This window comes from Cyprinus carpio, chromosome A20, assembly GCF_018340385.1.
Source record: "Cyprinus carpio isolate SPL01 chromosome A20, ASM1834038v1, whole genome shotgun sequence".
Taxonomy (NCBI): Eukaryota; Metazoa; Chordata; class Actinopteri; order Cypriniformes; family Cyprinidae; genus Cyprinus; species Cyprinus carpio.
The window spans coordinates 22,516,685-22,529,534 of NC_056591.1; the positions used below are offsets into that span (position 1 = coordinate 22,516,685).

The following is a 12,850-nucleotide window of genomic DNA, read 5'->3' on the forward strand; positions in this document are numbered from 1 at the left end:
TTAAAACTTTTATAAAATACTGATTGTGTCAAAGCAGCTTTAAGGGTTGTCAAGCAGGAAAATAGTTTGTCAATAAGAGGACAATAACAAAAGCAAATTCAGTTCATTGATGATTCAGCTGTTCGCTTTTCCATTAGATGATGGTTTCTAGTGAAACACCACTGTTAGGATAAGCACCATCTGAATGTGCACATTAGAAGAAATAACACGTGGATTTTTAAAGCGGCGTAAATCACTCAGTTTTGTTGATTCAGAAGAATAAATAGGTTGTTATCAGAGATCAAAAGAAATCAATAAGATCGGTGGAAAACCTGCCGGTTTACAACGAAGATCTCGATTGAGGTTAACACGAGAAATGCGTTCATTAATTCAAGTACATCTGGACTTCCCTGGCACAATGACAAACGTGTCGAGGACCATCAACCAACACAATGGATATTATACAAGGTTAATGTCGTTAGTTTACTTGTGACCAGTGACTTTAAACAAAAGGACACGGGGAAGCTTTTTGTCATGTAACGTATAACGTATTGATCCATTGCTACCTCTAATAAATAACATTGGAAAGGAAGTCTACCCCGGCTTTTGAGAGCGATTTTAAACACCCAAGCTACAGTATTCTTTTATTCACTGATAAAACAAGACAAAACACAATAAATGAGTACCGGATAACCACCCCATTCCCCAACAGATCTAATCACTTTACGGCGCGTTAGATTGTGTTGAATGAATCGCTGCTGCCTCTCCGATGCGTTCACGGAAACCAGAAGGAGGAGGGCCGAAGAGCAGAGCGAAGCCATTCGCGTGTCCGAGCTGGGGGGGGGGGGGGGGGTTGTCAATGCCTTAAAACTAGCCAGCACAAAACCGCCATAAACATTCACACTGTTGCGGCTTAAATGTCTTTAAGTCAGTTTCGTATTCGATGCATGGAATCATGACAACACACAACTGCGCCAAAGAAGAGCGCGGCTTGAACTGATATGTTGTCGCGGAATTTTTTAACCATGGGACATTATGCATCAACGGTTCCCAGGCGCGGGACTGCGCCTGTGAAGTCATAACCACGAAGAGGACAAAAAAGCCCCTGTAGTACATTCAGATCATTTAAACAGATGCTTTTAGCCAAAAGGCGACTTACAAATGAGTACAAACAGCACGCAATCAAAACCAACTAAGTGCAATAATATATAGTGCTGTCTCTGTGGGATGTCGTTTTAAATAATTAGAATAAACGAGAAAACAACGTAATAGAACGCAAAAAAAGATTAGGGAACGCGTAGTAGTGTCAGAGGGTTCTTTTTTCTTTTTAAATAAAAACTAAAACAAGTCAAAAGAAATAGGAATAATGCTATTGTCTAGAGGGTCACTTTTATGTATATCTATACATTATATTATATACAATATACTAGATAATAGATAAAAAGGAAAACACGAAAGATGAATAGAAAAAGAATAGAAACTGGCTAGTGTTTTAGAGGGAGTATTTTTATATAATTAAAATAAACGGAAAACAATACATACATATACATATATATAAATTATTTAGTTATTCTTTACTTTTTTTTAGTGTAAACCCATTGTAGAGAAAACATACTGGTGCTGAAACTACTTTGAAAGATACAAAAAAAAATTAATTCCGTAAATTTTTGTTTTGTTATGAACATTTCTTCAGATACCATCTGCATATCCTGCATTAATTTATGTTTATTAATCTATGAATGTTATCACTGTATTGAAAAATTTAAAGGGTTTAAGGGGACACCCAGTGACTTACTGTAATTGTTGTGAAACATACATGTAATTTATGTCTTTGATTTCTTTCCTAAATATTTTAATAAATACAGTGTGCAACAGTGTTCCTTAAATAAGGCTTTAAACAACTTCTGAAGAGTCACATAACAACAATGAATATCTCAGATACATCCTCAAGTCTATTCACTGATAGGAACAAGAACCTAAAATGAAACATCTAGCAACATCATTTGGTGTTAAAAAGGTCCCCATTTAAGCGCGGCTTTGGTTTCAGAATTCTGAAAAATTAATGTTTTTTATTCAGCAAGGAGTAGTGTTAAATTGCTTAAAACCATGATGATACACAGTACTTTTCTTACAACAAGATTTCTATTTTGAATACATGCTGTTCTTGTCCGAATCTACTTTTAGGTATCTCCTTGACCTATAATGGTTTCTCACAATGATTCACAACCAGGACAAGTTTGTTACCATATTGATATAAAAATGCAAAGAAAAAGAAAAAAAGTACCATTCGTTGTGATTTACGACATCGAAAGTGCATTAAAACTTAGGATCGTCATTATTAAGGTTTCCCAAACTGGGATTTATTAACCTTCATAAAAGTGAGTTTAATAAAAGATTTTTTATTTTAATGGCCTGCCACATATTTATAAAAAACTATAAAATATCCAAATACACACTAGAACGGTTATATATTCTGCTGATTGTGTACTTACATTATCTCAAATGTTGTTCGAAGAATGTTTAACATCCTGAGAAAAATAAGCAATTTTAACTATGACAAACGACGTGTAAAAGTGTGATTGGTTGCTTGCTTATAGGACATCATAACCCCTGCTCGACTACCCCCAGGGTTTTATTTTGTAAGACAACATGAAAACACCAAAGATTACATGTCATCTAGTTTTCGTTTTTTAATAGGCGGTTTCACACGCACAGAGTACATTTATGGAATTAAGACCCGTCAAATGTATCTAGTATGATAAAAATGTGCTGCTTTTGGTCTCCACCTACGCATGACCTGAAGAGCAGAAAGCATCGACTGTGGCATAAACAAAAAAAAAAGTTTAGGGATTTGTTTCCACTGCTTTCGACCGTGTGTCACGCTCGTTACAGCAGTACGTTGAATTCGCATTCGTTACGGCTTTAATCCCCACCCTGCTTCATTCTGCTATGTATAAATCACTAAGCTCATTCCATGCAACATTATTCTGTTCTTGCCGGAGTCCTACTCGGATTCTAAAAGGTCGGCGTGGGGATGAAGAGCACAAGGGTCCATGATTTCACACTCATTCACGCTCATCACTATGCTTTGGGAAAATTGTGTGTGGTGTGTGTGTGTGTGTGTGTGTTTAGTGTATGTGTGTGTGTGTGTGTGTTGTTTTAATACCACCCCTGTAGTGGCCGTAGTATTACATAGTGTAAGCTTTACACCTTTATTTACGTTATTTATTTATTTCCATACGAATCGGTAATTTAAAGTTAGAAAAAGATGAAGCATTGGAGGGAAATATAGACACTTAACAAGTAAGAGTAAACCGAATAGATCATCCAACTCAAGATGTAAAAATAAATAAATAAGCACATTTTAGAATGATTCAAATTAAGAAGGTGTAAAGATAAGTATACAGTTTAGGAAATTTTTTCTGGATTTAAATGTCACTACTGCTGAGACAGTGTATTATTTGTATTTATTATTTTTAACATTTATTATATTTTTAACATGAATGGCCAAGAGATGATCTGTTCTGCACTGTTTTGCACAATGCAATCAATGATGGCACTGTTCTTTTTTCTGTCAAGGTTATTAAATCTGAAGAGCTTTAGCATGCAAAGCTGTATTTTTATGTATTTTTAGATAATGGTTGAATATTGTTTGTTTGTTGTGGTTTGTTGGATAGTTTTATTGGATACAATATAGTGGGATTTTTTAGATATATTTGATAGCACTTGTGATCAAATATATACATTTATATTTTTTATTTTATGTATAATGGATAAAGGTAATAAAGTAAGGTTAAAAAACAGGGGCATCTTGAGTGGGCTGTATTACGCTTTGGCTAATACTCAAATTAAGTAAGGTTTAAAACTGAAACAAGCCAACAGCTTGTGGGTAAAGATCTAGTCTATTTTAGCATACTCTTGATCAATAAGCAATGGTCTAAATGCCATTCTTACTAATTTACAGCTGGTTGTACTTGATTGGATTGAGGTGTACATGTGCAAGGTTTGCAGGTACTTGATCTGTATGGCTTAAAGCGCCATGGACAGGAGTTCTGATTGACCGAATCGTGATATTTGGAGCACTGTGTCCGCCTGAGTGGGTTTAAAGAAATAGGCACGCTGTGTCTCAGTGTTAGATAGCTAATGAATATTTTTTATCACAGTTTGCTTTTCGGATGTCGTGATGGAACATATCATGCCGCCACTCGCTTTCAAGAAGCAAATCTTACAACCATCTTGTTGGCTAATCCTACACAAATATTGCAACTCTTGCCAAATTCTGTAAATTACATGCTGTGGCTCCCCACTAGGAGGTTTAGCTAGAGCAAGATCTACAGCTGCTACATCTTCTTCTTAAATCTCAGTGGAGAATCTATAAACGACGGAACTGCCCTAGCGGAAGCTCGAGCAATTTGTTATAATGCTCACCAAATATTCAGTACTGTTTGGTGGTCAGAGGCCACTCTATTAAGCCTTGTGGATGACTTTACCTGGATCCCACATTCCATTGTGATTACTGAAAGGGACGAGTTCCCTAACGAGGTGGAGATCATGCAAGCTACGCGTTGGCTGAAAGCAGCGAGAGTTGTCCTTCTACACCTGCTCTCCGCGCGAACACAGCCTCACTGCCATACCTCATCACCTAGGCCTCCATTGACTTACAATGGGGAGGGTGCTTGTTGCCAACGGTTTGTGAATAATGCCCTGTAGGCAACCAGACCTGTCAAAGGACAAGAGAGAGCGGAGAAGATAGAGCGAGACGCCACAGCGTCTCCTGTGGCGTGTTGTGTTGTTGTCTGCGCTCTGTGTTCAGACTTGTGTGTGACTATTGGACTGGCTCTTTCTGAAGGCCTGGCAGGTACCATTGACTCGATACGCGACCCTTATTTCTACTATAAGGAATCACTGAAGCTATTCGCGCTCGATCCTTTTTTTTCAATGTTGTAAAATAACTATTCCTCGGATCCAGCATGCGCTGCCCAAGTGCATTTTACATTGATTTTGCCTGAACCCTGAAGTTACTTGAGTCTCATCAATTTTGTAAGGCACTGGTACACCACATTCACTGTTTCAGGCTGTGACTAGCCTAATTTTTTATTTTTATGCGTTTTTTAATTCATTACTGTGATTAACTATATTCAGTTCACAGGCGTATTCTTAGGCGCGTGGATGAAAATCCTTCAGAGGAGATGGCCATTTTCTGCTCATTAGATAAGGGGGGGGCGGACGAACCGTGGATTTAAAGTGGTGCCATTGAAATGTGTTCCTGACGATTAGACTCTGGGAGCTTCTGTTGTAAGAATCCAAGCTTTGGACAATGATTACCACAGTGGGAGCTCCGTCTTGTCGTACTTGTCATATTAACATAAATACAGTGTTGTTTTTTTTTTTTTTTTTTTTTTTTTAAGAATCCAAGCTTTGGACAATGATTACCACAGTGGGAGCTACCTCATCTCACCACAGCTCTTCCTCGATTCTGTTATTATTATTCCTATTAGTATTATTTAAACAGTATCAGTACACCGTGGAGCATCATTATCCTCTAGAGATTCAGATTACAATCCCATTCCTGAACCAACAGACCACACACAGGAAAACAGACAATTAAACCTTTGACAGCACAGAAAACATTAACTGAAGATGGGCCATACTATTCATATTTCCTGCAATATATATGTATATATATATATTATATATTATTATATATAGTATATATTATATACACAATATACATACACAACACACACACACACACACCATATATATATATATAGATATAACACACGTGATGTCAAACACGTCTGGAGTACCTGACATAATGAGGGTGCCCAAAACCTCCCCCGTCGTCCTCCCCTCAGCAACCCCCAGAAACAGACGAGCCCGATATCCAGAGAATAGATGAACTGCCCCCGCAGATCGCGACCCCGCAGCCCCAGACACTGCAGAGGTTTACCTTCCTCTTACAACAACAAACACCTGTCATTTACCCCTGTGACACATCTTTGGAATGCTCGCAGGGGCACAATTTCCGGGGGGACGCTTTTTAAAAATTTTCTCCCTTTAGCCTAAAGCTGTTATTTTTGACTCATCACGAAAGTTTATCACATGCACATTGTTTTTAAGTTTTGCCAATTTAAGCATTCAAAAGATTAAAAGCGTTCAAGCGCCAAGAAATCACGAAAGAAAAACTAAATTCGGTTCTTAAGCAGCCTGGTATTCTTTCTGTGCACATGTACAAAACTGAGATCACTTTTATTTTCCTGCTTGAATGGCCAAATACACTCAAAATTAGTAAGAACTGCCTTCATTGTGTATATGAGTAACTTTTTAAACATTGCCAACGATATTTTAACAACACCGTGATATAGAGGTGGACGCTGGACCACAAAAACCAGTCTTAAGGGTTAATTTTCAAAAAACTGAGATTTTACAGCATCAGTGCAAAGACTTAATAAATAGGTTTCCATTGATGGTTGTTTTTTTTAGGGATCAGACAATATTGTCTGAGATACAACTATTTGAAAATCAAGAATCTGAGGGTGCTGCAAAAAAATCGAAATATTGAGAAAAATCATCTTTAAAGTTGTTCCAAATGTTTAGTACCTTAGCCATGCATATTACTAATCAAAAATTAAGTTTTAATATATTTACAGTATGAAGTTACTAAATACTTCATGAGAACATGGTATCTTTACTTAATATCCTAATGATTTTTTGTCATAAAAGCAAAAATCTATAATTTTGACCTAATACAATGTATTTTTGGCTATTGCTACCAAATATACCCCAGAGACTTAAGACATGTATTTGTGCTCCAGGCTCACATATTGATAACCATTTGTTACCATTTGTTTACTTGTCTTTATATAAACACCATTAATTAAAATGCAAATAAAAATTTTCATTCTTAAAAATTATGTTATATAATTTCATGAAAATATTAAGTTCTTTGTGTTGTTTTAATTTTGATACTCCATGTGCATATTAAAACTTGTGCCCCTGGATGAATACAGAACGTCTGCGAGATGTCTGTTTTACCATACATTTAAATCATAAACATCTTACAGACATTTCTAAACGTCTATTTGACATCTTGACAGGAAACTAGGGGTGGTTGTGAGTTAAATGAGGTTTTCCTCACTCTTGGCCAGGTATACGTCTTGTGGATCAACCCCGGCATCACGTGACAACGTCCCTCAATGTTTGTAGTTATCATGGCTCCAAACATTTTGGTGGGGATGACTGCTGTGTATTTCCGACCGTACTGCTGAAATAACGCCCTAATGGACCAAAACACACACACTTAAGAAAAAAAACCTCATGAAATAACATGACATTCTGAAACCCAAATAAAGTGGATTCCGTATTCTCAACAAAGCCAATCCAGAACTAAATAAAAATTCTATTTTTCTTAGGCCAAGTGAGGCTGTACATTAAGATTCTACAGTTCACTGAACGATTTTTAAACTGTGGCTGTCATAAAGACTTGTTCATTACAGATTTAATTCAGGGTTGCCAACTTTGTTTCACGCTTTTGGCGTGAAACACACCTGCGTTCAGACTCTGTCCTCACGCCAAAGTGTCAACCCTGCTTGTGATTTGAAACAAAGTCTCTAATTTTACTTACAATGTGACCATACAACTACTTTTTTTTATTTTCAAAAGTATGTGAAATATTTAAAGTTCGCGGCATAGAATCTTTAAAATATGTCCGAGAGTTTTACACACGGTCTGTTATTGTGGTGACATTTCCGCGCCCCGAAACGTGATGCTGAATGAAACGAACTGTGATTGGTTGTTTGACATGTCAGTCAAACGGCCTCATGGGCGGGACTTGGCCAATGAAACTGCCATGAATTCCAGACCTTCATCTTTCACCTTCACCTTCAGTTGCCGTTTACGAATACCATAGGAATGAAAGAGAAGTGCCTTAAGCTGAATCTCACAAAATTCAGTGACTTCTCTTACGGCATTTTTTTACACAACTCCAAAATTTTTTTGGATACTCCAGTGAAGCCTCTGCTCCATTGACATCCATTAAAAAAACGTCCTCTGGTCTCCTTTCCCATGTAGTCCTACTGTCAAACTGGAAGCGTTAGCATTAGCCATTACGCTTTTTTGGCTAAAGGGTGCAGGCTTGCCTTCCAGTGGCTTTGGCCATAACTTAACATTTTTGTAAAACTAAAATAACCGGAAGCGGATTATATCAGAAGTTTTGCATATTCACATTAAAATGTGCAGAACGATGTGTGGTGTTAGAATATAACGGCCAACTGTTCAACAACAAAACCAATAATACTGCCACTAATAAACTGAACCCTTACGAAAAAAAAAGTTTATTCAAGTGTGCTATTAGTATACTTCTTTTAAACTAAAAATAGGAAAGTATGCTTTTAGTTAACTTTTTATGTACTTCTCAGAAATGGGCTTTATGTACTTCTCAGAAATATACTTAAAATGACATTTAAGTATACTTGACTTATACTTACAAAAAGTCTAAATATACTTTACTTAAATTTTTACTTAAGTATACTTAATAAAATAAACTTGAAGTATACTACTTTTTGGTAAGGGGAATTCCGCTTTCATATGCTTTTGGACACTCACAGAAACTTTTACGCAGTATGGGGAAAAATCTAAAAATGTCAAACATTGGTGGGAAATGTGTAAATGTGAGTAACAAATATACTGTTTTTCAAACCTTTTTACACCATTGAGAACAAAACCAGTCATAAGGGTAATTTTTTTTAAAATTGAGATTTATACCATGAGAATCTGAATAAATAAGCTTTCTGTTGATGTATGGTTTGTTTTATGAAACGGACAATATTTGTCTGAGATACAACTATTTGAAAATCTGGAATCTGAGGGAGCAAAAAAAATCGAAATATTGAGAAAATCATCTTTAAAGTTGTTCAAATGAAGTTCTTAGCAATGCATATTACTAATCAAAAATTAAGTTTTGATATATTTAACGTAGGAAACTTACAAAATATCTTCATGAAACATGATCTTTACTCAATATTCTAATGATTTTTTGGCAAAAAGAAAAATCGATAATTTTGGCTATTGCTACAAATATACCCCAGTGACTTAAGACTGCTTTTGTGCTCCAGGGGTCACAATATATAACAACCTGTGTGCAAGAGTGTAATTTAGAGTGTAATAAAGAGTAATTTAAACAGGTCACTTGAATGTATAATGTGAAATCTAGAAACCAGAAGAGTTTCCCAGTCTCATGGTCTGGCACGGCCCCAGACAATGTCAAGCTACACCCATGCAGACAAAGCCAAAATGCTTCTAAAAGTAACCTTCATTCTCCCCAAAGCAAAATTTCGTATAGCATGCAATCCAGACCCATGTTCTCATGAGCTACTCCCAAGAACAGCTAATGATCTGTGAACTTTGACACTAAGAGAGCAGAACTGACCTGGTTGTGGACGTCAATCATGCGTTTGGCGTAAGCATAACCGTAATTAGAGTCATGGGGGGGCACCGTTGTGCATCTGACACACACACACAGAGAGAGAGAGAAACACGTCACCACCAAGTTAGAGAAACACATATTACACAATTCAACAGACATCCGCTGGCTAAAATTGCTCATAATCATGCATTTTTTCTGTTGCTTAAGAATGAGTGCATCTATCATACGTCCCCATAGTCTCAACATGACTGGACAAGTTTGATCTGAGCCTTCTAAAGGAATGTCAAGTGCATGCACAACAACTGCATATTAAAGTGTGTGTGTGCTTTACCATGGTCTCATCTATAGGATAGGTGGTTTTATCTGGAAAAACACACGTAGACAGACAGGAAACGACCTTCACCACGCCGAAACCCATGAGACATGTTCAGCACATTGTCATTGATGTGCACATTATTCCTCTGAAAACAGAGAAAATAGTCAGTATAAACCGCTAAATAATTCAACCGTGATATTTCCAACCTTATGTGACTTAATGTTAATAATTACCCAGAAGTCCAGGTTCTGTCTCATGTTTCTATAGAGTCCGCCCACCATTGCAGCTAAATGAATGACGTGCGTCGGACGATGTTTCTCGAAGGCTGCTCTCGTCTCTTCAGCGCTCCTGAAGCAGCACGTGTAAATATATTTATCATACATGGGACATAAACTATGGTGCATTCTGTATTAAAAGCGTTCTACAATCCTGAGAAACACAAATATAGTCAAGTGAAAATTATACGGCATATTGCACGAGGTTTCTATAACATGCACTTATAGAATATAAAGCACGGTGTATAATATATGTGTGATGATGTGATGTTAATGATTGTTTGTGTGACGTCTGATGGGTGTTTCTTACACAAGATTGGCTTCTTTGGATGACAGGAATATCCATTTTTCTCCTTCTCTCCCTCCACCCTCTTTTCACCACCACCCACAAACCCCACCCCCCGTTCTATCGCTCGCCCCACCAGCCCACTGCCGCCCGTCACCAACACTCGCATTGGCCCGACTGACCCGTCCATCTGACAGAGAGAGAGAGAGAGACAGAGAGAGAGAGAGAGATGGGGTTTAATGAACACTTCAGGGGTTAAAATACATGCAAAAACAAGAACTATGGTAAATAATCAAGTATTTATCTGTCTATGGTGATTGCTTTAAGTGTAATAGTATTGATGCATCAGATTTCCATTGATGTACTATAGAGTAGCACAGCAGTATTTTTATACTGGAGCACAAAAGCAGTCTTAAGTCTCTGGGGTATATTTGTAGCAATAGCCAACAATACATTGTATGGGTCAAAATTATAGATTTTTCTTTTATGCCAAAAATCATTAGGATATTAAGTAAAGATCATGTTCCATGAAGATATTCTGTAAATGTCCTACCGTAATTATATCCAAAATGTATTTTTTTTAGTTATTTGTATTGATTGGTAATTAATTTGTTTGGCTTTAAACACGATTTTCTCAATATTTACATTTTTTTTTTTTGCACCCTCAGATTCCAGATTTTCAAATAGTTGTATCTCAGACAAAATATTGTCCTACTAACAAACCACACATCAATGGAAAGCATATTTATCCAGCTGATGTATAAACCTTATTTTTTTAGAAAATAGACCCATATGACTGGTTTTGTGGTCCAGGGTCTCAAATGTGATCCGAGTACCAGTTCTTATTTCTCTTCCAGCTCACAATGAACTACATACAAGTGGAACTGGTAACAACCAGTTTAACCACTGACACGTCCTGTCAACATATAGGAACACATGAGGTGCCAACTTGTGCATTATGACCAAAAAAACACAAGAAACACGCAGACAAACACGCTGGATTTATACACCTCACATATTTTAAAATGATTAATCACTTCCATCAATCAAAGCATGAGAAAAGTCAGACAAGGCCATAATGCATGAATAAAAATCACAGTGCATACTTGAACACTCAGTGAATGAAGTCTTTTTGAGCAAATTAAGATTAATAGGTCATTTTCTGTGGTTCTAAGCAACGTCGCATCAGATTGTGTAGTAGCTTCATTCAAATGTTAAAGAAACTGACAAAACCGTTACCTTCTCTCTGGTGTTTCTGTAGTGCAGTCAGGTTGTTTCCCTTGTTTTATCAGCAGTACTAAATCTTAAGGCCCTCCGCTCACTGGCTTGTGAGAAAGACAGATGAGAATGATCATGTCAAGATGTGCTCCACAACATTTTTAAGGGTTGTGATTAGAAGGGGTTGGAAAGCACAAGAACTCTTATCTTGCAGGCACTCGAGAGTGAAGCATCCTCCTTGCTAAAAAAATTTTATCAGTTTTAACTGTTTACCACAAGAATTTGTGGTTTCAGTTCAACGTAGCGTAGACCAAGACAGTTTTGCAATTTTAGACCTTCTGTCTAAGCTGAAAGAAATAAAGTTCTTTACCGGCAGTTTTAGTTGATGGTTAAGTTTATGATTCAGATTCTTCCAAAGAGAACATCCCATCCAAAGACATCCAGTTTGGTATCCAAAACCAGTTCACATTGCATTTTGTCGTAACCTGTCTTCTGTGAGCCACAAGGCAGACATAGGAAGTTGTGTAAGAGCAGAATGCAGGAAGCGATGGTTGAAAAAAACGGCATGGTTTATTGAATAGCTGTTTCAATACTCATGCTTACATTCAACAAATGTTATTATACCCAAACAGAAGCAATAGAGAAATAACTGCTTTACAATAAATGATTATACTGTGTGATTGATTCAATTAAAAATGATTAAATGATTATAAATTAATTACAAAAGCACGAAACAAGAAAGATGTAATGTAAAGCTTGAACTCTCACATTAAAAATTCTTAGATCCTTAAAAAAGAAAAAAATAATTAAATTCAGAGCTTCTTTTTTGTAAATCTCACTTTTCTTCATGACATTGTTTTGAAACCACAATATAAACGTATGATGCTGGGAATGAAATGAAAACAGCATGATTTGGGAACATAGAAAACATAGAAAAAGCACATTAAACATCATTCTTTTAAATATGAGTGAGTGTATTGTTAAAATGTACAGTACATATCATTAGAAAACAAACCCAGAAAATGCCCTGTTTGACAGACCGGTAAAAACAGCAGGAAATGTACAGCACCACTCACAGTACAGAGCACGAATAAAACGTGTGAAAATCAAGTTTTTAACCCTGTTTGATTGTGTGTGTCTTGTGTTTTTAATATGGTTAAAGAATTCATCACTCAAGACTACTGATGACCATTTTCTCATTAAAACTGCGGTGTAACAAAGACTACGTCACAAACATGTAACCAACCCCATCAACTTGCGGGGTGTGACTTAATATCAGTTCAAAGGCTTCTATTTACACGTTTTTGCAGCGTTGAGTAATGCAGCCAATCACAGACTTGGCCAATCAG

The 12,850-nt window shown here is 36.7% G+C and overlaps 1 pseudogene; it reads right to left on the reverse strand.

The window, feature by feature from the left end:
* Nucleotides 1-9,412: 9,412 nt before the first annotated feature.
* LOC122149027 lies at nt 9,413-10,759 on the reverse strand (annotated as a pseudogene).
* Nucleotides 10,760-12,850: the final 2,091 nt, after the last annotated feature.